The sequence below is a fragment of the Elephas maximus genome, chromosome 5, assembly GCF_024166365.1.
Source record: "Elephas maximus indicus isolate mEleMax1 chromosome 5, mEleMax1 primary haplotype, whole genome shotgun sequence".
NCBI classification, from domain to species: domain Eukaryota; kingdom Metazoa; phylum Chordata; class Mammalia; order Proboscidea; family Elephantidae; genus Elephas; species Elephas maximus.
In genome coordinates this window covers 87,804,735-87,827,474 of record NC_064823.1, presented here as the reverse complement: position 1 = coordinate 87,827,474, position 22,740 = coordinate 87,804,735, and the positions used below count along the sequence as shown (strand labels likewise).

The 22,740-nt window shown below is 37.0% G+C and overlaps 1 pseudogene; it reads right to left on the bottom strand.

Moving 5' to 3' along the window:
• Positions 1 to 868: 868 nt before the first annotated feature.
• On the bottom strand, positions 869 to 1,400 carry LOC126077145 (mediator of RNA polymerase II transcription subunit 28-like; annotated as a pseudogene).
• Positions 1,401 to 22,740: the final 21,340 nt, after the last annotated feature.

Genomic DNA, 22,740 nt, shown 5'->3' with positions numbered 1-22,740 from the left:
GAAGCAGCAGTCAAGAAATCAAAAGACGCATTCCATTGGGCAAATCTGCTGCAAAAGATCTTTTTAAATGTTAAAAAGCAAAGATGTCACCTTCAGGACATGGCATTTTCCAATCACTTCATATGCATGCAAAAGCTGGAAAATGAATAAGGAAGACAGAAGTAGAATTGATGCCTTTGAATTACAGTGTTGATGAAGAATATTGAATATACCATGGATTGTCAAAAGAATGAACAAATCAATCTTGGAAGAAGTACAGCCAGAATGCTTCTTAGAGGCAAGGATGGAGAGACTTCATCTCACATACATTGGACATGTTATCAGGAGGGACCAGTCCCTGGAGAAGGACATCATGCTTGGTAAAGCAGCGGGTCAGTGAAAAAGAGGAACACCATCAACAAGATGAATTGATGCAGTGGCTGAAACAATGGGCTCAAACATAACAAGGATTGTGAGGATGAGGCAAGACCAGGTAGTGTTTTGTTCTGTTGTACATAAGGTCAGTATGAGTTGGAACCAGTTTGATGGCACCTAACAATAACAATATTAGAGAACATACTCTGTATGATTTCATTTTTTTTTTATTACCATGAAAAGGCATCTGTAATTGGCACCACACTAAACTAAGTCTCAAAGACGAAACAGATCTACATGGTTTATCAAAGATACAGACATTTTATAAATTAAAAGCTTGTAAAAATAGGGTGAAAAGTTCAGGTGAGAGCAAGAAACAAAAATCATCTCATGTTCTGTCAAAGAGTTCTTCCAAAACTCCATGTCCACAAGAATGGGTATTTTGAACATCTGTCCTCAGGCAGGCTTTTGCCTAAGACAATCTTTTCAGCTGATGGGCACTTTGCTCTGATAATCAGGTCTGCTTCATTGGCATGGGGATGTTGGCTGATGCCTGCTCCAGGTAGGCCAAGGACTCCTGAGGAAGGTCGGCAGGCTTTTTGTGCTGCATGTTGATGTCATCCAGCACCTGCTGCCAATGCCACAGCTTGGTCAGATGTTTCTGGACCAGGGCACCTTTCTGCTGCAGTTCATTCCTTAGTTCCAGGACATCCTCTTTGATAACTTGCTCTGGTTTCTGGGCAGATAAATGTAATCTTTTTTTGTAGGAAAAAAGTTCTGTCTTGCCACATCCAGAAACTTCTGGATACACTGATCAACACCAGTTCAAATTTCTTCCTGATCGGTGCCATTGACGTAGTCATGACTCACCAGAGGAGCAAAGCAGGTCACAAAAGTGGACTCCAGTTCATCCATCAATGTAATGTTAGAGGACTTCTGATCTCCTGGCATGGCCTGAAGAAGCAAAGCCTGGCCCAGGAGTCCCACTGGGGTGGCGGGGGCCCTTGTGGCTGTCCAGAGAACATGCTACCTAGCAACGCCCCCATGTATGCAATGGCTAGGAAGAGACCCCAAGATTTTATTTCTTTGAAATGTGTATATAATTATTTTAAGGCTTGAACTACAGGCTGCCTCGATGAATGTTGCCCATGCACTTAAAAAAAAAATGTATATTCTGAAGTGCAGGATGCTCTGTTCTGTACATATCTCCTAAGTCAAGTTGTTTGATAATTCCATTCAATTCTCTTATGTTATAAATGATTTTTTCTGTCAGGTGAAAATAGATGTTAAAATCTCCAACTATGGTTGTTGATTTAGTCGCTTCTCCCCTACTCCCATCAATTTTTGCTCTGTATATTTGAACCTCTAGTTTTAGGTATGCATTGTTGTTGTTAGGTACAGTCAAGTTCGTTCCCACTCATAGCAACCCTATGTACAACAGAACAAAACAGTGCCCCATCCTGAGCCATCCTTACAACTGTTGTTATGCTTGAGCTCATTGTTGCAGCCACTGTGTCAATCCACCTCGTTGATGGTCTTCCTCTTTTCCACTGACCCTGTACTCCGTCAGGCATGATGTCCTTCTCCAGGGACTGATCCCTTCTGAAAACATGTCCAAAGTATGTAAGACACAGTCTCTCCATCCTTGCCTCTAAGGAGAATTTTGGTTGTACTTCTTCTAAGATTCTAAGACAGATTTGTTCATTCTTTTGGCAGTCCATGGTATATTCAATATTCTTTGCCAACACCACAATTCAAAGGTGTCAATTCTTCTTCAGTTTTTCTTATTCATTGTCCAGCTTTCGTATGCATACGATACCATGGAAAATGCCATGGCTTGGGTCAGGTACACCTTAGCCTTCAAGGTGACGTCTTTGCTCTTCAACACTTTAAAGAGGTCCTTTGCGGCCTTTTTCTTTTTTGTGTGGCAGATTTACCCGATGCAATACGTCTTTTGATTTCTTGACTGCTACTTCCATGGCTGTTGATTGTAGATCCATGTAAAAGGAAATAGAACTATTATTTAGTTTTACGCACCAACCACTAGGGCCAAAGAAGAAGAAATAGAAGATTTTTATCAGCTGCTGCAGTCTGAAATTGATCGAACATGCAATCAAGATGCATTGATAATTACTGATGATTGGAACGGGAAAGTTGGAAACAAAGAAGAAGGATCAGTAGTTGGAAAATATGGCCTTGGTGATAGAAACAATGTCAAAGATCAAATGATAGAATTTTGCAAGACCAACGACTTCTTCATTGCAAATACCTTCTTTCACCAACATAAACGGTGACTACACAAATGGAATGCGAAAGCTGGAAACAAAGAAGAAGGATCAGTAGTTGGAAAATATGGCCTTGGTGATAGGAACAATGCCGGAGATCAAATGATAGAATTTTGCTAGACCGATGACTTTTAGGTATGTGCACATCTAGAACTCACTTTTTCTTGATTTAGAAGAGGATGTGGAATGTGTTGACTGTTTAATGATTATGAAATGGCCCTAGTAATCTCCATTAATATGCCAAGTTTTGGGCTCTACTTTGTTTAATAGTAATGGAAACACACCAGCTTTCTTATGTTTACTGTTTGTATGATGTACTTCTTAACATACTTTTACTTTCAACCTATGTCTTTTTAAATGTAAAGTGTGTTTCTTGTAAGCACCATATAGTTAGTTCTTGCTTTTTTATCCAGACCACAATTTCTGTCTTTCAGATGTTTAATCCATTTAAATCCAATGTAATTATTGATATGATTGAAGTGTAACCAAAAAAAAAAACCAAACCCAGTGCCATCAAGTCGATTCTGACTCATAGCAACCCTATTGAACAGAGTAGAAATTCCCCATAGAGATTCCAAGGAGCATCTGGCAGATTTGAACTGCCAACCCTTTGGTTAGCAGCCATAGCACTTAAAGGTTAAGTCTAGCCACTTGCTATTTGTTCTCTGTCTCCTGTGTTCTTTGTTCTCCCTTTCTTCTCTTCTTCTAAGTTAAACGTGTTATTCTTACTTTCTATCACCTCTATTGGAAACTCTGGTGGCATAGTGGTTAAGTGCTGCAGCTGCTAACTAAGAAGTCGGCAGTTCAAATCCACCAGGCGCTCCTTGGAAACTCTATGGAGCAGTTCTACTCTGTCCTATAGGGTCGCTATGATTCGGAATTGACTCGAAGGCAGTGGGTTTGGTATCACCTCTATTGACTTACTAGCTCTATTTCTTTGTGCCAGTGTTTTCTCTGAGGATTAAAATATGCATTCTTATCTTATCACAGTCTACCCAAAAGTAATATTATACTACTTCATAGTTTAAAAAATTATTTTACAATAATTACCAATAAATACCATTTATACCCCTTCTGTCCTTCTGCTTTTCACATGTTACTTCTACACGTGTCAATTAACTTTTAAATAATTTACAAAAAGAAAAAACACTCTTACATTTACTCACAGATATACCAATTTCAGTGCCCTTCCTTCCTTCCTGTAGATCTGAATTTTCATCTGGTAAAATTGCCCTTTGACTTCAAGAAATGTCTTTAAACTCATTTAGTTTATGTCTGATGGCTATGAATTCCCTCAGTTTTTATTTCTCTAAAGATATTTTTACTATGTCCAAATTTTATATATTATTTTTTCTGTGTATAGAATTCTAAGTTGATAAGTTGACAGACTTTTTTTTTTTTTTTTTTTTTGCCTACATTTTAAAGATGCCATTATATTATCTTCTGGCCTCCAGTAGTTCATATGAAAAGTCAGTTTTCACTCATATTAATGTTCTGGTGGCACAGGGGTTAACTGGTTGACTGTTAATCGAAAGGTTGGTGGTTCATACCCACCAGCCACTCCACGGGAGAAAGATGTGGTAGTCTGCTTTCACAAAGATTACAGTCTTGGAACCTTTATGGGGCAGCTCCACTCTGTCGTACAGGGTCACTATGGATTGGAACGGACTCGATGGCAATGGGTTTGGTTTGTGTTTTATATGTGATGTGTCTTTTTTTTTCTCAAGCTGCTTTTAAGACTTTCTCTGTCTTTTTGGTGTTAGGCAGTTTGACTATAGTAAGTGTAAATAAAAAATGTATCCCCCCCAAAAAAATAACCAGTTACCATTGAGTCGACTCCTAAGCATATATAGGTGTGGTTATAGTTGTAGTCATTCTACATCATGCACCTTGAGCTTCTTGGATATATGTGTTGGTTGTTTTGGATCAAATTTGGAAAACTTTTATCAATATTTCTTTGACTGCTTTCATATTTCACTTTCTCCCTTGACTCCTTCTAACATACAATGTTTATCAGATTACATGATGCTATTCCTCAGCTAGCAGACACTTTGGTTTTTGTTTTTTTTTTTTCTTTCTTCTCTGAATGCTTCAGTTTGGAAAATTGCTGTTGACTTTCCTCAAATTCATGAATCTTTTCTTCTATTATAGCCAATCTACTTCTAATAAATTTTTAACTTCATACTTTTTTAAATTTTAATTCTTCAATTTCCATTTGAATTTTTTAAGTTTTCATCTTTCTCCGGAAATTCCCTAACTCTTCATTCAATGTATTAATCATATTCCTGTCAATTCTTTGACATATTTATCCCAATTATTTTAAAGTTCTTATCTACTAGTTTCGATTTCTAAATTATCTGCAAATCTGTTTCTGTGGACTGATTTTACTTTTGACTACATGTCACAGTCCCTTATTTTTTGTATATCTAGTAATTTTTTTGTATATTGGCATTTTAAATGAAATGCCATAGAGATCCTGGATTCAATTATCTTTCTCTAAAGAATGTTGTGTTTTGTGCTAACATAAGTTAATATACTGGAAAATCACATTAATCTTGTGGAGATGTATTCTTTTATTTATATATTCATTTCACTCTCGCCATTAGTGCTTGAAAAAAATAGGCTGTTAACCTGATCTTTATACCTATGAAGTTGCTCTTCCCATGTTTCAGTGGAAAGTCCAGGGTGTTTATCAAGACCTTCTAAGTTGGTAGAACTCTAATTTCTAACTCAGTCTACCCAGCAGTAGAAAGCTGCTGAAATTTCTGCCCAGTTCTTTTAGCTTTCCAGCTGAATCCCACCTCCCCAGGCTCCTTGATATCTTGACTTGCATATGCTTATTTCAGTCATCATCTGGGGATTTGGGCAGAACTCACACACAGATTTTAAAGCTCCCACCTCAGAGATGCCCTCCTTTATGGAATTTCCTGTCTCTGATATCCCCAAACTCCCTTCTCTGATGTATCAGGCATCAGAACTTCCTGATTCAGTTTTTGCTTCTCCTAAACCCTACAGATGAGGTATGTCTATAAAGGAAAGGCCATATAAATGTGAATCTCACTCTTCTTGGAATGGTCTAACCTCCTTGAGTTTATGCCTCCTGTGGACACACCCTGCTTTGCCCCATCATTGATCTTATAACTTAAAGGACAAGGGCCTATGGCTGAGAATTCCTATTTGCTAATTCTCTACAAATCATAAAATTTGAAAATTCTACCAATATACTTTGGATGTCATATCAAATTCTATTAAGAACTTTACATATTTGATATATTTTGACAAAGAAACAATATTTAATATTTGGTGTCTAAGATGGCTTATGTCTTTTTATTACATAAAACACTTTTGTGGCATGTTAAAAAATTCCCTTGCCCCTGTCAAAATATATCATTTTTTGAATATATAGTTATTTCAAGATTATAAAATTAAGACTACCTTTTTATTATATGTTGTAGCCTTTTGTCTAAACAGGTTTGAATGTAACTTCTTTTGATATGAAACACTTTTCCAACACTATACCACACAATATTGTGTTGTGATCCATAGGGTTTTCAATGACTAGTTTTCAGAAGTAGATCAGAAGTTTTATTTCTAGTCTTAGTCTGGAAACTCTGCCTAACCCTGTTCACCAAGGGTGACCCTGCTGGTATTTGAAACACCAGTGTCATAGCTTCCAGCATCATAAAAGCATGCACACTACCACAGTGCAACATACTGATAGACAGGCGGTGGAACAAAAAATTATGTAGTATTTAAAATCTCTAGGACATCTTATGATTCATTAAGTGGGTTTTCTCCTAATTCATGTTCCCAGTGTTGTATTTAGGAGCTAATTCAGAATAATTCCAGTTACACAATTTAGTAGATTTGAGATCTTAGATACCTTTCTAAGCCCCATTTTCTCATCTGAAAAATAGGGATAATTGCATTGTTCATTCCATAGGGTGGCAGGGTGAGTATAGCACGTAAGCATCTCTTACATTCATAGCACATAAACATTTTGAAAATATCACCTTAAAAAAATGTAGAGCTAAGAGATCATTTTCTAATTATATGGATCCTCTTGGATTTACTGTAAGTAGAACAAAGGTAAAACTAAGAAGGAAAAAAAAACTTTGAAATTCTGGATCAAGAACATGAAGAAGACCAGATGAATATCTACATATCTGATGGAATTCCACAGTTCAAGTTCATGTTCAAGACTTTTGACTTGAACACATTACCATATATACGACATCATTTTTATTTATATTCCTAAAGCTATGAAGCAAATAGGCATAAATATTTTTGCTATCATTTTAGTGCTGAAGAAATGGGTGTTTGTAAAAGGTTAAGACATTTTTCCATGTTGAAACTGCTAGTAAGTGGAAGGGCTGGACTTAGATGTGGGCTGCCTAACTCTGCAGATCAGGCTTGTAACCTCTGTGTGAGGAACATGCATCAGGGGAAAATATCTACTTAGGATGAATCACAGAAAGACTGTCCACAGAGTTTCATATAATACAGCACGGTACCAGTACTGTAAACCATATTTTATATCAAAATGTTTTGGTTATAGTACAACTTGTACAAGGCAAGGTCATGGAAGCTCCATAGACACATCCAAACTCCTTGAGGGACAAAACTGCTGGGCTGAGGGCTGTGGGGACCATGGTCTCAGGGAACATCTAGCTCAATTGGCATAACATAGTTTTTAAAGAAAATATCCTACATTCTACTTTGGTGAGTAGCGTCTGGAGTCTTAAAATCCTGTGAGTGGCCATCTAGGATACTCCACTGGTCTCACCCCTTCAGGAGCAAGGAAAAATGAAGACAACTAAAGATACAAGGGAAATATTAGTCCAAAAGACTAATGGACCACATTTACCATGGCCTCCACTAGACTGAGTCAACTAGATGGTGCCCAGCCACGGCACTAACTGCTCTGACAGAGATCACAATGGAGGGTCCCTGACAGAGCTGGAAAAAAATGTAGAACAAAATTCTAACTCGAAAAGAAAGACCAGGCTTGTTGGCCTGACAAAGACTGGAGAAACCCTGAGAGTATGGACCCTGAACACCCTATCAGCTCAGTAATGATGTCACTCCTGAGATTCACCCTTCAGCCAAAGATTCGACAGACCCATAAAACAAAACTAGACTAAGAGGGCAATGACTAGAAAGCAATAGGGAACAGGAAAGCTGGTATTAGGGAACCCAAGGTTGAGAAGGGAGAGTGTTGACATGTCATGGGATTGTTAACCAATTTCATAAAGCAATATGTGTGCTAACTTTTTAAAGAGAAACTAGTTTATTCTGTAAAGTATGGTAAAAATAAAATAAAATGTTTCAGTTATATCTAAAAAATGTAATAGTGCATAGAAGTTGGTCTTCAACCTTCTAGGTTATCTACTTAAAACAATATTAGCTTCAACTTAGGAAAAGAGGTTATACATTTACAGAGGGAAAAGAATTTTGGAATAGACTACTTAGGCTATTTATAAAAAAATACACAGCAAATATTGTAATCTCTGAAATATATAAGACTTTTAATAAAATTTTATGTGAAATTCAAAATATGCTGGTAAAATTGATACATTTTGAGCGTGATGGAAAGTTAGTAAACAGAACTCTTCAGCTGTTGACATTCAGTCTTCAAGTTATGGTATAAATGATAAAGAGCACCAGGAAATGTCCTAAGCAGGTTCTGAAGCGCTTCATCTGCTCATTCAATAGCATTTATTAAGCACATACTTAGTACCAGCGTTAGCCAGGCCCATTTCAGTAGATAGTACAGTGGACATTGGGCTGTTCCAACTCTGGCTCTGGCTTGATGATACTGAGTGCATGAGCACTCTACCACTCTACCACCACTTTTTGTTTTAGCATTTAAGAACCAAATGTGCCATGGAGATTGGGGAATGACAATCTTTCAGATTCTACGGCATTGACACACAGGCATCTAATTAACTTGCAGGAGTGCACGGCCACTAAGCTCACTTTTAGTTGAATAGGTAATGTTTGGAGAGGTTTGGGAGAGGTTTAAGGTTTAGATTAATTTGTCTGTGTCCATCACGGACTTAAAAAAAAAAAAAATTCTTGCTTAGTATTGAAATATACGCAAGCCCAATACAGATGAGATCAATTTTCATGGTTTCCAATCCACAGAAGAGTGGTAATTGCCTAAAGGTATTTGTGTGTTGTATTTCAACAAATTTTGTAGGACACAATATGTGGAAACTTTTACAGAAGTAGTATTAAGTTAAACCACTGGAAAGCTTCCCATAGTGTGGCTTACGGCTTGCACTTTCCTGCCACTAATTCTAATCCTTTAAAGGTAATGGCATTATGGGCTTTTTTATGAAGATCATTGTTAAGCCTGTTCAGGTAAACATTCTCATTCCTGTTACCACCTAGTCTGAGGGTATTATAACTGAAAGAATATAGAAAGATTGTCTAACCAATTCCATTTGCTATTGAAAATGCCCTCTGTAGACCCTCAACCTGGTCACCAAAACTCTCCTTGAAAGTGTGTGTGTGTGTGTACAAATTTTTTAAAAGTTTTTCCCTAAAGATTAGTTAAAATATCTTGATATTTTCATTCTGCCCTATGAGTCACCAAAAATAAACCTAAGCCCTTTTTCATATAACAGCCCATCCAAGCTCTGAAGGGCACTCTTAAGTCTCCCTCAGGACCTCTCTTTCCCAGGAAAAACTTCCTGGCTTGCTCTTCCTGGAATTACCCTTGCCCTTTCAAGAATGACCATGTGGTAAAGATTTTACAAAGGAGATTTTTTTAATCTATTATGTTTGTACTGTTGGACAAGGGTCTTTTCTGTTTGTTAGAGTCTAGCCATTTGAATTAAGATTAACACAAGACAGTCACAGCAGCTCCTATTGAACGGATTCAGCCAGACCTTCAGCTTGTTAGCCAACCCTTGTGGGGTTGAATAAGAGGAGAGAGTCAGGTTGAATTAAAGCAATCAAAGATTTCAACTTAAGAGGACTGAAAATTTTATAACACCAATCAGAAAAAAATAATTATTCTCTTCTGATCATTTTTATCTTCAAAATTTCCCTACTTGTATCAAGATTCAACTAACATTTCAAGCACCTGTTTTGTTCAAATTACTATATTAACTTTATATTAGCTGAGGAACCTACTTATCTAAGGAACCCTTAGCGTGTATGGCAAGAAGAGGTATGTATACCTAAGCCACCATCAAAGTGTGTCCTAAGCTAATAGCTTCGATGCTGCTGAAACCATCATCTATGAAGCCAGACATCATGATGAGTGCTTTTATGTGAGTCATCTCAGTTAATTCTCAATTCCAGAGAAAACTACCTTTATCTCCACTTACAGATGAGAAAATTGAGGCTCAGAGAGTCTGACTTACCTACTCCTAGCTAATAAAGAGAAAGATCTAAAAATCTAACTGCAGATCTACATGATGGTGAAATCTAGAACTCTTTCTACCTCATTTAGCTTGGGAGTATCCATGCCTGATTCTACATTATTTCTGTAGCCTCAACATAGCTGGAAATTCAATAACAGGATAATCACAGCTTTATGCAACCAGCTAGCTTAATTAGAACTACCTGTAGACCATCAAGGAAACCCTGGTGATGTAGTGGTTAAGTGCTACGGCTGCTAACCTAAAGGTCGGCAGTTCAAATCCAACAGACACTCCTTGGAAACTCTATGGGTCAGTTCTACTCTGTCCTATAGGGTCGCTATGAGTCGGAATCGACTCGACAGCAACAGATTTGGCTTTTTGGTTTGGCAGACCATCAAAAAGGGAAATCAAAGATCAGCAAAGCAAAAAGTTCCCACTAGAATCCACTTTTATATGGGAGTGACGTGCTAGCATTTGAAATTTATAGCTTTCTTGGGTTGGATCTCTCTAACAAAATACTTTTCTGAAGAAAAAGAATCCAAATTCTTATTCAAACCCAGAGCTGGCAGCTTCACCTTGAAAATGAATCACAAGAGTCATTTTAAGTATAACTGAAAATTTGGAGGCTTTTAGTGGAAGCTTTTCTTTTTCATTATTACTCTTTAAAACATTTTTCTTCCTCACTTACTTAGACTTACTTAAAAAAAACCAGAATCTATAAGAGGAGACTGCACCTGACAGATCTAACAAAGATTCTTCTTCTTAAGATAAATACATGAATAAGATAAAACTGTTTATTCAATTCAGCTAATGGGTATAATTCATTCAATTAAGGGGATGGTAATGAAGATTGACTATGCAACACATTCAGCTGTATGGATCATGAAAAATTATGGATAACATTACAAAGAATGGGAATTTGAGAACACACTTAGTTGTGCTCCTGAGGAACCTGTACATAGATCAAGAGGCAGTTGTTCAAATAGAACCAAGAGATAAGACACTGCATGGTTTAGCCAGGAAAGGAGTGCATCAGGGTTGTATCCTTTCGCCATACCTATTCAATCTGTGTGCTGAGTAAATAATATGAGAACCTGGGCTGTAAGAAGAACAGGGCATCAGGGTTGGAGGAAGACTCATTAACAACCAGAGATATGCAGATGACACAACCTTGCTTGCTGACAGAGAAGATGACTTGAAGCACTTACTGATGAAGATCAAAGACTACAGCTTCAGTACGGATTACACCTCAACACAAGGAAACAAAAAGCCTCACAACTGTACCAATAAGCAACATCATGATTAACAGAGAAAAGACTGAAGTTGTCAAGGATTTCATTTTACTTGGATCCACAATCAACAACCGTGGAAGCAGAACTAAAGAAATCAACTGACACATATTGGGCAAATCTTCTGCAAGAGACCTCTTCAAAGTATTAAAAAGCAAAGATGTCACCTTGAAGACTAAGGTGCACCTGACCCAAGCCATGGTGTTTTCAATTGCCTCATATGCATGCTAAAGCTGGTCAATGAATAAGGAAGACCAAAGAAGAACCAACACCTTTGAATTATGGTGTTGGCAAATAATATGGAACATACCATGGATTGCCAGAAGAATGAACAAATATGTCTTAGAAGAAGTAGAGCCTGAATGCTCTTCAGAAGCAAGGATGGCGAGATTCGTCTCACACACTTTGGACATGTTATCAGAAAGGATCAGTCCCTGGAGAAAGACGTCATGCTTGGTAAAGTAGTCCAGTTCATCCAGTAAAGTAGAGGGCCAGTGTAAAAGAGAAAGAGGAAGACCCTGGATGAGTTGGATTTACATGATGGCCATAACAATGGGCTCAAGCATAACAATTGTGAGGGTGGCGCAGGACCGGGCAGTGTTTCATTCTGTTGTGCACAGGTCACTATGAGTCAGAATCGACTTGACGGCACCTAACAACAACAATGAAGATAAGAAGGAGCCTTAGTGGCACAGTGGTTAAGCACTTGGCCCCTAATGGACAGGTCTGTGGTTTGAACCCACCAGCTGCTCCACAGGAGAAAGATGAGGCAGCCTGCTTCCTTAAAGATTACAGCCTTGGAAACTCTATGGGGTAGTTCTACTCTTTTTATATGGTCACTATGAGTCAGAATCAACTCAATGGCAGTGAATTTAGTGATAGATAGAAGAGAGATTGATTAGAGGAATATGGAAGAGGGGGAAATTTAATGTAGAAGTTATGGGACAATGAAAGTATAAAGTGAATCTCAGATTCCTGGCTTGGATGACTGATGGGTTGGGTGACCTCCTCTCACCCGCCTCCCAAGATGAGGGATTAAATCAAAATGAGAAGAAAATTTGTAGGTAATTACAATAATTTAAGTTCTGAATGTGTTGGGTTTGACGTGCCCATGACACATTTAAATGAACTATGTACTTGAGCGAACAGTCTTAAGAACTGAAGGGAGAGCTTGAGCTAAAGGCACAGGTTAGGGAATCAGAAGTAGATTAAATTACTCAGAGCAAGTGGAGTCTGAGAAGTCATCAGTTACAATGAGTTGATATTAGAAAGCTGAAAAATAACAGGATAAAATGGTTTAACAGAATCCAAGGAAGGACAGCGCCTAACAACAAAAAATGCGGAAAAGTCAGTTTTCAGATTGGAGTAGTCATTAGAATAAAATGTCACAAAAAGTCAAAGAACATAAGGACAGAAAAGTATCTATGGTTTTACCAATTAAGTGGTAAATGGCAAGTTTTGTTAGAGAAATTTCAAATAAGTAGAAGAGATCGAAAGGCAGGTTGTTAGGCAAAGCAATGAACAGTATTTTATACACTCATAAACACAAATTGATACACATTTGTCATCTCTCACTCTGGGGAGATCTTCTCAGACCTCAGACTGATATTAATGAAAACCAATAATGCAACTCTGGGGAGATCTTCTCAGACCTCAGACTGATATTAATGAAAACCAATAATGCAACAACATAATAGGTTTAATAAATTAAGTTTCTGATTCAAACACTTTAAATCTGTGAGATAAGGTTGAACATTATTTATACCTAAAGAAGTTTTATATTTCCTCTTCTCATGGAATGATTTTTTTCTACCTTCTACTGTGAGCATAATGCACTAGCTAACAGTGTGGGTTCTGGAACCAAATTGCTGGTGTTCAAAACCATCTCTGCCAGGGTACTAGTTAGGGCATTATAGACTCATTAATAACTTTCTGTACTTCTCAGTCTGTAAAATAGGGGTAATTTTGATAATAATACTTAGCTCTTAGGATTTTTTATTGTATTAAGGATGCAATACATTAAAGCACTAATGTCCATGTTTGAGCACTTAAAATCCTCAAGAAACGTTATTGTTTATTAGTTTTCTGAGTTCCTTTGAAAACTGATTCCTGGAAAGAATAAGATGAAAAGAAGGAACTTTGCCACACGACTATAATTTGGATTATTTAATCTCTGTTGAAATAGAAATTGAACTCAAGGATGTAATAATCTTGAGGGCATTCAAATTAGAATTAAAAGCCCAAGTTTTATGATGCTTGGCTATAGAAAAGAAAATGTGTAACCCTCTTTAGAGTGATTCTTGAATTTTTATAAGGTCCTACCTAGTTTTTAGCTAAATAATTGATGATTATTCCCTTAAAACAAACACATTTTGATTTATTCAATACATCTTTAACTTAAAGACAGGATATAGTGTTCCATAAGGTAGCCAAGAAGATTTGAGGCTCAAAAATTTGTCCGTTGAGGTAAAGACATCACAAAAAAAGAAAATTACAGACCTATATCCTTCATGAACATAGATGCAAAAATCCTCAACAAAATTCTAGCCAATAGAATTCAACAACATATCAAAAAAATAATTCACCACGACCAAGTGGGATTTATATCAGGTATGCAAGGCTGGTTTAATATTAGAAAAACCATTAATGTAATCAACCATATAAATAAAACAAAAGACAAAAACCACATGATCTTATCAATTGATGCAGAAAGGGCATTTGACAAAGTCCAACACCCATTTATGATAAAAACTCTCACCAAAATAGGAATTGAAGGAAAATTCCTCAGCCTAATAAAGGGCATCTATACAAAGCCAACAGCCAACATCACTCTAAATGGAAAGAGCCTGAAAGCATTTCCCTTGACAACGGGAACCAGACAAGGATGCCCTTTATCACCGCTCTTATTCAACATTTTGCTAGAGGTCCTAGACAGAGCAATTAGGCTAGAAAAAGAAATAAAGGGCATCCGGATTGGCAAGGAGGAAGTAAAATTATCTCTATTTGCAGATGACATGATCTTATACACAGAAAACCCTAAGGAATCCTCCAGAAAACTACTGAAACGAATAGAAGAGTTTGGCAGAATCTCAGGTTATAAGATAAACATACAAAAATCACTTGGATTCCTCTACATCAACAAAAAGAACATCGAAGAGGAAATCACCAAATCAATACCATTCACAGTAGCCCCCAAGAAGATAAAATACTTAGGAATAAATCTTACCAAAGATGTAAAAGACCTATACAAAGAAAACTACAAAGCACTACTACAAGAAATTAAAAAGGACATACTTAAGTGGAAGAACATACCCTGCTCATGGATAGGAAGACTTAACATAGTAAAAATGTCTATTCTACCAAAAGCCATCTATACATACAATGCACTTCTGATCCAAATTCCAATGTCATTTTTTAATGTGATAGAGAAACAAATCACCAACTTCATATGAAAGGGAAAGAAGCCTCGGATAAGCAAAGCATTACTGAAAAAGAAGAAAAAGTGGGAGGCCTCACTCTACCTGATTTCAGAACCTATTATACAGCCACAGTAGTCAAAACAGCCTGGTACTGGTACAACAACAGACACATAGACCAATGGAACAGATTTGAGAACCCAGTTATAAATCCATCCACATATGAGCAGCTGATATTTGACAAAGGCCCAGCGTCAGTTAATGGGGAAATGATAGTCTTTTTAACAAATGGTGCTGGCATAACTGGATATCCATCTGCAAAAAATGAAACAGGACCCATACCTCACACCATGCACAAAAACTAACTCCAAGTGGATCAAAGACCTAAACATAAAGACTAAAACGATAAAGATCATGGAAGAAAAAATAGGGACAACCTTAGGAGCCCTAATACAAGGCATAAACAGAATACAAAACATTACCAAAAATGACGAAGAGAAACCAGATAACTGGGAGCTCCTAAAAATCAAACACCTATGCTCATCTAAGGACTTCACCAAAAGAGTAAAAAGACCACCTACAGACTCGGAAAGAATTTTCAGCTATGACATCTCTGACCAGCGCCTGATCTCTAAAATCTATATGATTCTGTCAAAACTCAACCACAAAAAGACAAACAACGCAGTCAAGAAGTGGGTAAAGGATATGAACACGCACTTCACTAGAGAAGATATTCAGGCAGCTAACAGATACATGAGAAAATGCTCTCGATCATTAGCCATTAGAGAAATGCAAATTAAAACTACGATGAGATTCCATCTCACTCCAACAAGGCTGGCATTAATTCAAAAAATACAAAATAATAAATGTTGGAGAGGCTGCAGAGAGATTTGAACTCCTATACACTGCTGGTGGGAATGTAAAATGGTACAACCACTTTGGAAATCTATCTGGCGTTACCTTAAACAGTTAGAAACAGAACTACCGTACAATCCAGAAATCCCACTCCTCGGAATATACCCTAGAGAAATAAGAGCCTTCACACGAACAGATATATGCACACCCATGTTTATTGCAGCTCTGTTTACAATAGCAAAAAGCTGGAAGCAACCAAGGTGTCCATAAACGGATGAATGGTTAAATAAATTGTGGTATATTCACACAGTGGAATACTACGCATCGATAAAGAACAGTGACGAATCTGTGAAACATATCATAACATGCAGGAACCTGGAAGGCATTATGCTGAGCAAAATTAGTCAGAGGCAAAAGGACAAATATTGTATAAGACCACTATTATAAGATCTTGAGAAATAGTATAAACTGAGAAGAACACATACTTTTGTGGTTACGAGGGGGGAAGGGAGGGAGGGTGGAAGAGGGGTTTTTTAGTGATTAATTAGTAGATAAGAACTGCTTTAGGTGAAGGGAAGGACAATACTCAATACATGGAAGGTCAGCTCAACTGGACTGGACCAAAAGCAAAGAAGTTTCCGGGATAAACTGAATGCTTCAAAGGTCAGCGGAGCAAGGGTGGGGGTTTGAGGACTATGGTTTAAGGGGACTTCTAAGTCAATTGGCAAAATAATTCTATTATGAAAACATTCTGCATCCCACTTTGAAATGTGGCATCTGGGGTCTTAAATGTTAACAAGCAGCCATCTAAGATGCATCAATTGGTCTCAACCCACCTGGATCAAAGGAGAATGAAGAACAACAAGGTCACACGACAACTTAGAGCCCAAGAGACAGAAAGGGCCACATGAACCAGAGACCTATATCATCCTGAGACCAGAAGAACTAGTTGGTGCCCGGCCACAACCGATGACTGCCCTGACAGGGAGCACAACAAAGAATCCATGAGGGAGCAGGAGATCAGTGGGATGCAGACCCCAAAGTCTCACAAAAAGACCATACTTAATGGTCTGACTGAGACTAGAGGAATCCCGGTGGTCATGGTCCCCAAACCTTCTGTTGGCACAGGACAGGAACCATTCCCGAAGACAACTCATCAGACATGAAAGGGACTGGACAGTGGGTAGGAGAGAGATGTTGATGAAGAGTGAGCTATTTATATCAGGTGGACACTTGAGACTGTGTTGGCATCTCCTGTCTGGAGGGGGGATGGGAGGATAGAGAGAGTTGGAAGCTGGCAAAATTGTCACGAAAGGAGAGACTGGAAGGGCTGACTCAGTAGGGGGAGAGCAAGTGGGAGTACGGAGTAAGGTGTATATAAACTTATATGTGACACTCTGACTTATTTGTAAATGTTCACTTGAAGCTCAATAAAAGTTAATAAAAAAAAATGGGCAAAGGACTTGAACAGACATTTCACCAAAAAGGATATACATATATGGCCAGTAAGCACATGAAAAGATGGTCAACATCATTAGTCATTAGGGAAATGCAAATCAAAACCACAATGAGGTACCACTTCAAACTCAGCAGGATGGCTTTAACGAAAAAAGAATGAAAATAACTAGTGTTGGTGAGAATGTGGAGGAATTGGAATTCTCCTATGTTGCTAGTGGGAATACAAAATGGAGCAGTCACTTTGGGAAACAGTTTAGCAGTTCCTCAAAATGTTAAACAAGTTAAACACCGAGTTACCATATGACCCAGAAATTCCTCTCCTAGGTATCTACACAAAGTTCACGGCAGCATTATTTATAATAGCCCAAAAGTGGAACAATCCAGACGTCCATCAGTTGATGAATGGATAAACAAAGATGGTTCACAATGGAATGCTGTTTGGCATTAAATGGATAAACAAAAGATGGTTTACAGTGGGATGTTGTTTGGCATTAAAAATGAATGAAGTATTGATACATGCCGCAGCATGACAAACTCCAAAAACCTTATGATAAGTGAAAACACTACATGTTGCATGATACCATTTCTATGAAATGTCCAGAATAGGCAAATCTATAGACACAGGAAGAGGATCAGTGGTTGCCCAGGGTTTCAGAGAGAAGAGCGAGAAAGAATGAAGAGTGACAAGGTTTCTTTTTAGGGTGACAAAAATATTCTAAAATTTGATGTGACGATGGTTGCACAACTCTGTAAATATACTAAAAAACATTGAATTGTACACTTGAAATAGAAGGACTTTATGGTATATATAAGTGATATTTCAAAGCTGTTTATTCTAGGGGAGGCAGGAACCCGGCAGAGAGAGGACAAGGTGGGAAGAAAGATGTCATGGATTGAATTGCGTCCCCCAGAAATATGTGTAAAGTTGGTTAGGCCATGATTTCCAGTATTGTGGGGTTATCCTCCATTTTGTGATTGTAATTTTATGTTAAAGAGGATTAGGGTGGGATTGTAACACCCTTACTAAGGTCACGTCCCTTATCCAATGTAAATTGAGTTTCCCTAGAGTGTGGCCTGCATCACCTTTTATCTTACAAGAGATAAAAGGAAACGGAAGCAAGCAGAGAGTGGAGGGACCTCCTGCCACCAAGAAAGAAGCACCAGGAGCAGAGCGCATCCTTTGGACCCAGGATTCCTGTGAGGAGAAGCTCCTAGTCCAGGGGGGAGATTGATGACAAGGACCTTCCTCCAGAGTCAACAGAGAAAGCTTTCCCCTGGAGCTAACACCCTGAATTTAGACTTCTACTAGGCTTTGAGTGAATAAACTTTTGTTTGTTGGAAAAAAAAAAAAAATTTGTCCATTGATCTGAGATGCTCTAGCCCTGATCACTAAAATCAAAGAAGGGCTGTAAAGAGAATCAAGGGAAAAATTTTGATCTTATCTTTAACTTTTTTAAGAGTTTCCATTTTCTTAAAATTTTAACACTACCAAACATGCTTTCCAATGGATTACAATCAATTCCAGTAGTATACTCAAGAAATAATTTAAAATAATTATAGGTATTAAAGAAAAAATAAAAACATAATGTGAAGATATACAAAATTTGGAAAGAAAACCACGAATAGAGGAATTTCATAGTCAGTCTGTTTCAATGAAAACTGCACATTTTTTTTTATTCCTCAGTTTCAAGACATTGTGTTGGTAATCCCATGGGAGAGGTCTTCAAGCCACAGGCATCTCCATTCCATTACACTTCTGAGTGTATAAAATAGCTGTAATACTCCACAGCCATTTGACCTACTGTTCTCATTACAGCGTCAGAGAGAAGGAGTCAACTGAAGAGTCTGAGGTAAGAAAGGTTTTTAAAAATCATTCTAAACTGCACATATATATATGTTGTATATATATTATATATATATCGATGCCAATATACACACATACAAAATGCACACACACACATATATCTATATACCCACATATATATTATACACACCTGTACATACACACATATATATATTTTACCAATTAAGAAATTTTTATGTATAATATATGATATATATATTTACATATATGTGAGTATGTTTGTGTAAACCCTAAATACTAAAATTATTGAGACTAGCATACAATGGTTGTTTGAATCTGTAAATTTAATAATCAGACAATTATTTAAATATATTTGTTTTCAAAAATGTTTCTTTATGTCACCATCCTGCTATATAGTTAAGTGCAGTATTTTGGACTCACCAAACGTTGAATTTATCTTTGTAGGCATGGGGTGCTAGTAAGGTGGCAGATTGAGACCATAACAGAGTCTCAGACTCATCATTTTGAATATTAGGGACATCAAGTCATCAAGAAGTCCCCAAGTAGTGCAAGCAGTTAATGTGCTCCGCTGCTAACAGAAAGTTTGGAAGTTTGACTTCACCCAGAGGTTTCTCAGAGTAAGGCTTGATGATCTACTTCCAAAAAATCAGCCACTGAAAATCATATGAAGCACAGTTCTACTCTGACACAAAATGGGGCTGCGGTAAGTCAAAACGGACTCAATAGCAACTGGCCTGCCCATCAGCAAGACAGAGGAGACACACTCCTAGGAATTCTCTAAAGTATAAAAATCAAGTGCCAATTTATTTGGAGCTCTTGTTTTATGCTAAAATATATGCAGTATTTGCATCCCAGTCTATATCATGTTGATTTTAATATAAAATTACTTAATTTCCCTCCCAAATTCTTGAGTAAATTGATGTTCCAAGAAGATAGATCTAGTTTATAAAGAGACTCCAGTTATTCCCCAGCATACAGTGATGTACTCTACAGGGACTGCAGTGTAAGAAGCAGAACAATAAAATATGTAGGTGGTAATTTTACTATCTTCAGACCACAAGACATGACCTGGAAGAATCTGTGATGTGACTTATTGACCTCTTTGCTTGTTATGGCTTATTTCTCTCTTTGATTGATGTGGTATTAGATACACCCTTGAAATCAGTTGAAATTCTTCCTATTTAAAGACCTTGCTTAAATTCTACCCTCTCAGAAATTTTTTTCTCCTCAGTTTGTTTCTTTCTTCTTCTATGCTTTCTCAACGTTTTATAACTTCTATGTGTAGTTTTTTTTTCTGGGTTTTTTATGTGTAGAATTTATCACACTTTGCCTTAGAAACGTATCTGTAGCTGTCTTGCCTTTATAGCTGCAGGATATCAGAAATCATGCTTGAACATTATATCCCTGGCAGCACCTAGCACAATGCTTTACACATAGAAAGTATGCTATGTATGCGTGTGTATTTGAACACGAATATATCACATAACTGTGAATTACCTGTAGTGCCAATTTGCCTATATAATTCTAAACTTGACCATAATGTTAAGGTGATATTGTGTCCAAATCATAACATCATTTGGTATTTTTGATCCAGTTAGAATTTTTGATCAATATGATAAAAAATAAAGGTAGGTTTCAAAACATTGGTACACTTTTTTCTTTCACTTTCTATTAGTCCTTATCACAGATATATTGGTAGTATCAAGAGGTGATAAAATTCCCCCAGAATCTCCAAAATCACCTCAAAGCCCCTTCAAAAATAATATTGATAGTATTTTTAGATATGAGCAATTTTCCTCCAATGTAATACTATAAATTAAATAATATTTAGAACACTTTGTCCTGTATAGATCTGTAACATGACCTTAGGAAGTTCTGTGAAAACAACGTCTTTCCACTTAGTGCCAACAGGTTTGGTTTTATTTTGTTTTGTTTTTTAATATATACCCAGGGAGCCCTGGTGGCACAGTGGCTCAGAGATATGGCTGCTAACCAAAAGGTCAGCCATTCCAATCCTCAGAACCCCATGGGGCCGTTGTACTCTGTCCTACAGAGTCCCTATTAGTTGGAATCCACTTGACAGCAATAGGTTTTTGTATATACTCAGAACCAGAATAGTACTTGACAGTTACTCAGCAATCAAGAAATATTTTTGAATAAACAAATGAAAGAATTAATGAATAAATGGAATGTAACTTCAAGTCCCCTACCCATCCCCAGTGCCAACTTGATTGCCTCTCCCAAACCTCTGCTTTATAGTCTCTAGCGCATCTATTGTATCCACACTATGACAAAGAAGAGGATTAATGACTAACGATAGCACCCTATAGAGAAAATTCCTCTTTAATACTTAAAATCACATCTTATTATATTAATGACAACCAGAACAACTGTGTTTGATGACAATTTTCCTAATTGCCAATAGATTTTGTTATAAAGAACACTTGTTCCTGAAATGGGAGATACAGTGGAGTGAATAATTTTCACAAATACGCCAAGCATGTACTGAATTATGTTGGATTACCCAATTTATTCTGTTGAACTGACATAACAAAAACAAAATCCAATAATGATTGGAAATTCCAAACTGGGGGATGATTGTGCAGTTTAAATTCTACTCGTTGACACCGAGTAGATTCTGACTCACAGCAACTCTATAGGACAGAGCAGAACTGTCCCATAGGGTTTATAAGGATCGGGTGGTGGATTTGAACTACTGACCTTTTGGTTAGCAGCTGAGCTCTTAACCACTGCCCCACCAGGGCTCCAGATTGAATTCTAGTACCACCAAAATCTCTGAAAAACTAGTAGGTTTATAATTCCCAGCTGCTGACTCACTTCATATTCAAGACTACAAAATAAGAAGAAAAAATAATAATAAAGAAAAAACTTTGGTATTTCAGGTTGCAGTCCTTTGAATGATTGTATGAATGAGGTGTGAACTATCCTTATGGTATGAGATCAAGATGAAGTCCAAAGAGAGTTAAAACTAAAATAAAGTTAAAGATATATAAGGCTAATATAAATCTTAACTGAATATTTTTTTAACTCAAAAAGGTGTTGTTTTATTGTCTATTTCTCTACTACATAATATAATCATTGGTTAAGTCTTTCATTAACTCAGTTTTTTCAATGTTTATTTTAGCAAACATTTCTTTCCTCAAATATTTCTCAAATATTTATTTTGAATGTGATGCATTATAAAAACGCATATCACAAAACATTAAATGTTTATAACTAAATTAAATTGATACACTAAGGATTCTACAATGGAAATTAAAATAGAACAAACTACTTTGGAAATGTCCTTTTCTAAATGTCTAAAATGCATTTGGATGCTAACCAAAAGGTCAGCAGTTTGAATCCACTAGCCGCTTCTTGGAAACCCTATGAGGCAGTTCTACTCCACTATAGGATAGCTATGGGTTCGGTTTTTTTGTTTGTTATTGTTTTTTAAACATCATGGGGTTTGAGGTTGCCTCAGAAACTATACATATAATTCTGGCAAGTAAATTAATTTCATGGACTTCATTATATGAAATGTTTTGAACGTTCCAAGATTACTAAATAACTGCTTATACCCATATTAACATTCTCCAAATAAACAGAGGCATTACTTCATTCTAGAGACTTTACTTTTATTACCATGTACAGAGAATTATTACCCTTAAATAATGTGTTAGTGCTTATTTTTAAAGGAATTGATGTATTATAACTGTAAAATTGGAAATAGCCTTTGATAATACCTTTAAAAATGTTTTCCATTAACAAATAGACTGAGGCCCTCAGATTTGAAGTACTTGCCCAAGATCAAAGAGCTACTAGTAACATATTCTGTACTAGTACTCAATATTATGAATTTATCTTATTGTTAGATCTTTC